Consider the following 6,794-nt stretch of genomic DNA (forward strand, 5'->3'; position numbering starts at 1 on the left):
GCTAATTGCCTATAATTTCCACCTGTTGTCTATCCCATTTGCACAACAACATGAGAAATTGATTGTCACTCAGTGTTGCTTCCTAAGTGGACAGTTTGATTTCACAGAAGTGTGATTGACTTGGAGTTACATTGTGTTGTTTAAGTGTTCCCTTTATTTTTTTGAGCAGTGTATATATATATATGATGACTTTACATTCCCCATATGTCCACTTCATGTTTGTAGCATTTTGGGAATGATATTTTATTTTTTGGGGATGTTACAAGGCTTAGAAGTTTAGAAGCAAATTTAGAAATTTTTCAGAAATCTCTGACCAGTTATGCACCAGTTCAGGTTTAAAGTCATATTTTGATGCTTAGATAATAGAAACCTCCCAAAAATACCCCTCAAGGTATTCAAAACTGTTTTTACAAACTTTGTTAACCCTTTAGGTCTTCCACAAGACTTCATGGCAAATGGACATAGAATTTAAGAATTTAGATTTTTGGGAAAATTTTCCAACATAATCAATTTTTTCCAGGAATAAAACAAGGGTTAACTGCCAAACAAAACTCAATATGGGTTGCCCTGATTCTGTAGTTTGCAGAAACACCCAATATGTGGTCGTAAACTACTGTTTGGCCAAAACGGGAGGACATAGAAGGAAGGGAACACCATATGGGTTTTTCAAGGCAGATTTTGCAGGACTGGTTTTGTTTATACCATGTCACATTTGAAACCCCCCGTTGCACCCCTAGAATAGAAATTTAAAAAAGTGACTCCATCTAAGAAAGTACACCCCTGAATGTATTCAAAACTGGGTTTACAAACTTTGTTAACCCTTTAGGTGTTCCACAAGAGTTAATGGCAGATGGAGAAACAATTTAGAAATTTAAATTTTTTGGAAAATTTGCCAATATAATCCATTTTTTCCAGGAATAAAACAAGGGTTAACTGCCAAACAAAACTCAATATCGGTTGCCCTGATTCTGTAGTTTGCAGAAACACCCCATATGTCAGGGATGGCCAACCTGAGGCTCTCCAGCTTTTGCAAAACTACAACTCCCAGCATGCTCATACTGCCTACAGGTATCAGCCTACAGCAAAGCATGGTGGGAGTTGTAGTTTTACAACAGCTGGAGAGCCACAGGTTGGCCAGCCCTGCCATATGTGGTCGTAAACTACTGTTTGGCCAAACGGGAGGACATAGAAGGAGGGGAACACCATATGGGTTTTGCAAGGCAGATTTTGCAGGACTGGTTTTGTTTATACCATGTCCCATTTGAAGCCCCCTGTTGCACCCCTAGAATAGAAATTTCAAAAAAGTGACTCCATCTAAGAAAGTACACCCCTCAAGGTATTCAAAACTGGGTTTACAAACTTTGTTAACCTTTTAGGTGTTCCACAAGAGTTAATGGCAGATGGAGAAACAATTTAGAAATTTCAATTTTTTGGAAAATTTTCCAATATAATCAATTTTTTCCAGGAATAAAACAAGGGTTAACTGCCAAACAAAACTCAATATGGGTTGCCCTGATTCTGTAGTTTGCAGAAACACCCCATATGTGGTTGTAAACTACTATTTGGCTAAACGGCAGGACATAGAAGAAGGGGGACGCCATATGGTTTTTGGAAGGCAGATTTTGCTGGACTGGTTTATTTACACAATGTACCCTTTCAAGCCCACTGATGCACCCTTAGAGTAGAAGCTCCATGAAAGTGACCCCATCTAGGAAACTACGGGATAAGGTATTTTTTTGTTTTGGGACTATTTTAGGGGTAAATATGATTTTTGTTTGCTCTATATTACACTTTTTTGAGGCAAGGAAAAAAAAATTTAATTCTAAAATTGTTTCTACATTCGCAATTTAGTTTTGTGGAACACCTAAAGGGTTAACATAGTTTGTAAAGTAACTTTTGAATACCTTGAGGGGTGTAGTTTCTTAGATGGGGTCACTTTTTTGGAGTTTCTAGTCTAGGCTACATCAGGGGGGGCTTCTAATGGGACATGGTGTCAAAAAAAAAACAGTCCATCAAAATCTGCCTTCCAGAAACCATATGGAGTTCCCTTCGTTCTATGCCCTGCCGTGCGGCTATATAGCCATTTACGACCACATATGGGGTGTTTCTGCAAACTACAGAATCAGGGCAATAAATATTTAGTTTTGTGTGGCTGTTAACCCTTGCTTTATTACCGGAAAAAAGGATTCAAATGGAAATTTTGCCCAAAAATTGGTGTTTTGGCACCGTTTTTATTATATATTTTTAATGCTGTTCATCCGAGGGGTTTGGTCAAATGTTATTTTTATAGCGACAACTTTTACGCACGCGACGATGCCCAATTTGTATGGCTCTCAGACTTTGGAGACACTAAGCAGGCATCCTAAAACTGCGGCCCTCCAGATGTTGTAAAACTACAATTCCCACCATTCCCTGCTGATGGCTGTAGGTTGTCTGGGCATGCTGGGAGTTATAGTTTTACAACATCTGGAGGGCCGCAGTTTGAGGATGCCTGCACTAAAACTAATATTTTTTTGGGGAAAAAAAATTGTTTCCGTGTCTCCAAAGTCTGAGAGCCATAGTTTTTTATGTTCTCTAGTGGACTGTTGGGGATTATAAAAATTTAGTACTCCATGGAAGTGTGATACTCCCTGAAGCAATCGATAACGCAGAGGCCCGGATGATCGGGGCAAGTGTCACATTGAGTGGTGGTGTCCTTCCGTATCCCCCTTTTGTGACATACTCTGCATCTTTTTTGGGTTCGTCCCTTCTTTCCAGTATGGGGGACCACACCTGGAAAATGTTGGCCACGGACGATCCGGGCGCCTCCAATTCCCAAGGTACTCCGGCCTGCTCTTTCCCGGTCCGAAAAGATCAGGTCCTTGAGGACTGCCTCATAGAACTGGAGGAATGTCCCTGTGCTGCCAGCACTTTGGGATAGTACAAAAGAGTTGTACATGGCAACCTGCACCAAGTAGACCGCAACTTTTTTGTACCATGTCCGGGTTTTGTGCATGGCGTTATATGGCGTGAGGACTTGATCAGAGAGATCAACTCCTCCCATATACCGATTGTAGTCGACGATACAATCGGGCTTGAGGACCGTTGCCGCGGTACCTCGCACAGGGACAGGGGTGGTGCTGTTACCGTGGATTGTGGACAGCATAAGGACATCCCTCTTGTCCTTATACCTGACCAGCAACAGGTTTCCACTGGTAAGTGCACGGGTCTCACCCCTGTGGATAGGTACCTGGAGGGGGTGGGCAGGGAGGCCGCGTTGATTTTTCCGCACGGTCCCACAAGCGAACGTGGATCTGGCAGCAAGGGACCTGAACAAGGGAATGCTGGTATAAAAGTTATCCACGTACAAGTGGTAACCCTTATCCAGCAGTGGGTACATAAGGTCCCACACGAGTTTCCCGCTAACACCCAGAGTGGGGGGACATTCTGGGGGTTGAATGTGGGAATCTCGCCCCTCGTACACACGAAATTTGTAAGTGTACCCTGAGGTACTCTCACAAATTTTGTATAGCTTCACGCCATACCTCGCCCGCTTTGTGGGAATGTATTGGCGGAAACGGAGTCTCCCCTTGAACGCAACGAGAGACTCATCAACCGCGACCTCCCTTCCAGGTACGTAGGCCTGTTCAAATTTGGCCCCGAAGTGATCGATGACCGGCCGTATCTTATACAGACGGTCATAGGCAGGATCACCTCAGGGGGAAAATGCTGCATTATCGGAATAATGCAGACATTTCCTGACGGCCTCAAACCGGGGACGTGTCATGACCATACTGTACCGTGGGGTCTGGTATAGGACGTCCCCACTCCACTATTGCCTGACACTGGGTTTTTGAACTAGACTCATATGCAGCACGAGGCCCCAAAATGTCCTCATCTCGGCTGCACTGACCGGCGTCCAGCCACCGGGTCTAGCCAAAAATGAGCCCGGGTTTTGAGCGACGAACTGTTGGGCGTACAGATTCGTCTGCTCCACCTGCAAGTGGCAGGGAGGGGTCTGGGGTCTGAAAGATGGAACAAAGAAAGTTTAGATAAAAGTTTTTTTTTTTTTTTTCCTAACTAACTTTTCTCTTCTTTCCCTGCCTAACGGTGCCTCTCCCTCACTGACCCTAACCTACCTTTCGGGCGATGGGTGCAGGAGAGTGATGGATTACGATTAGGGGGACTCTGACTGGAGCTGATGCTGGACGGTGCTGCAGGGTGCTCGTGCAGAACAGGAAGAGGAGGGGAGAGAGGAGCGCAGGAAGTTTGAATCTCGCTCCTCTCTCCCCTGCACCAATCAGCACCCTGGACAGCAGCGTTCAGCACTAGGGCCAGCACCGCCTCTCCAAATGCACGGACTGTTATTGGTGGTGTGTAATCACGCCACCGATCACAGTCTTTTTCCGGTTCATCGTGTCACCGGAGACCCGAATAGACCGGAAACGCAGAAAACCGCAGGTCTGAATTGACCTGCGGTTTTCTGCGATCGCCAATACGGGGCCCCCCCTCATTGTTACAGGATGCCGGCTGAATGATTTCAGCCGGCATCCTGTTCCGATTAACCCCCGCGGCGCCGGAATCACGATTTAAAGCCATGACGTACCGGTACGTCATGGGTCCTTAAGGACTCGGGAAACATGCCGTACCGGTACGTCATGCGTCCCTAAGGGGTTAATAGCGGTATGGTCAATTATAAAATCATTGAACACCATTTCCTACCAATGCTAGATATATAAGGCAGGATAAATTAGGAAAAAATTCCCTATTTGTCGTTTTAAGCCATACCTATAAACGGAATAGCCGCCCCGATAGGGGAGATCCTGTGTCAGGAACCTCAGGTCCCATCACCAATTGTTGCATGCAAAGGTCCGTCTGTCAGGTAGTCATACACCTTGTAGTTGGCTAATATCAAAACAAAAAAGCAAAAGAACAGAACACACAAACCAGTCCTCAGAAAGATATGTATAAAAACATATCAATGCACAACCATATTTATAGTATGTCCCAATTAGGTATCAAGTCCCAACACATTTCTCTGGGCTGGTGGGAGGATACAGTTGTTTTCACGGATGATATGTTTATATGGACACAATTTATTCTCTTATTGGTACGCTATATTGATGATATTTTGTTATTTTGGACAGGGACTACCAGTGAATTTGAACAATTTATGGATATACTTAATGTAAACCATATTGGTTTGCGTTTCACATCTGAGATTCACAATGTATAGATATCATTTCTTGACCTAAAATCAGTAAGGGAGAAGACCAACAATTAAAGACCACGCTTCATCGTAAACAAACTGCAACTAATAGTTTGCTGAGGTGGGAAAGTTATCATCCTAAATCATTATGAAAAGCATCACAAAGGGTCAGTTTTTAAGAGTGAGACACAATTGTTCCACATTGGATGAATTTGAACTCGAGGAAACAAAGCTCTTTTATAGATTTAAACAGAGAGGTCATCCTGACGATTGTTTGAAACAAGCTTGGCTTCATGCACATGAAAGTGATTGTGCATCTCTCCTTCAATCACGAGACAAGAAAGAGGACGGCCTAATACGTATTATTGGGTCTTTTGATTCTCAACATAACCAGGTTAGGGACATTCTCAAAACAGATCCTGATTTAAAAGATCATTTGGCAGACACCCCCTCTATAACGTTTCGTAGAGGAAGAAATATCGGTGACTCCCTGGTACATAGTCATTTCGACCCCCCAAAAAAGAAACCTGGCTCCAGAACCGTAAAAACTGTACTTTTAAGTGCGGGAGATGTAAGGCTTGCCCCATTATTAAAATAGGGGACTCCTTCAGAGATAGTATGGATACAAAAATCTATAAAGCCCGGAGTTTTGCAAATTGCAACACCACAGGCGTTGTTTACCTAATGCAATTTCATTGCGGAAAGCTATATGTGGGTAAAGCATGCAGGGAGTTTAAAACATGAATTTTAGAATATGTTGGTGACATTAGGAATAAACGTGACAAACCCATTGCCAGACATATTCAATTATACCATCAGGGGGATGTCAGATATTTCTTTCTCAATGATTGAAGTAGTGAGATCTTCCATTAGGGGTGGCAATATTGATCGTATAGTAAAACAAAAAGAATCTCAATGGATTTTTCATCTGAATACAGTCTCATCAAACGGCCTGAATGAAAATATAGATTTTACATGCTTCATTTAAACTGTACCATATAATTTTTTTATTTTGTTTTGGTTGAAGTATACACATCTTGTTATTCTTTATAATTTCATATATGATTATGTCTAAATACCAAATATAAATCTAAATACATTGTTTAATTATTTGCTTACATCCCTTTTTTTTTTAATATAATAATCTCCCCGGGTTGGTAATAAAAATGTGGTTCAGACTTCAGAGGCCATCTGGTGCTCCTGACTGGATTTAAGATAGCAACTGTTCATTTAAATAAAGCCATTCAATTCTCTGGATCATGGCTGGGATTTGGAACGAAACGCTGGAGGTCATGACGTCATGTCGACGCAGCGTAACGTCACTAGCCGAGTTCTCGCGAGACAAGTCCTGTGAGGGCATTTAAAAAGCTGCGCTTCATTCAGTGACGCCGCTCCACACCTGCCATCCACGCTGCACTCCGTCGTATCGCCATCACAGCAGTTCCTACACAATCCCCCTTGAGGCATATTGATTGCCTTCTGCTCTCCAGTATCGCAAGTATTGGACCCTGTTTTGGTCCGGTGTTAACCCTATACCTATTTATTCATCCATGCATTATTCTATCATTGAATATTTACCAGGGAGTTGATTCATGCTGGCATGTAT

The sequence above is a fragment of the Bufo bufo genome, chromosome 5 (assembly GCF_905171765.1).
Source record: "Bufo bufo chromosome 5, aBufBuf1.1, whole genome shotgun sequence".
NCBI classification, from domain to species: domain Eukaryota; kingdom Metazoa; phylum Chordata; class Amphibia; order Anura; family Bufonidae; genus Bufo; species Bufo bufo.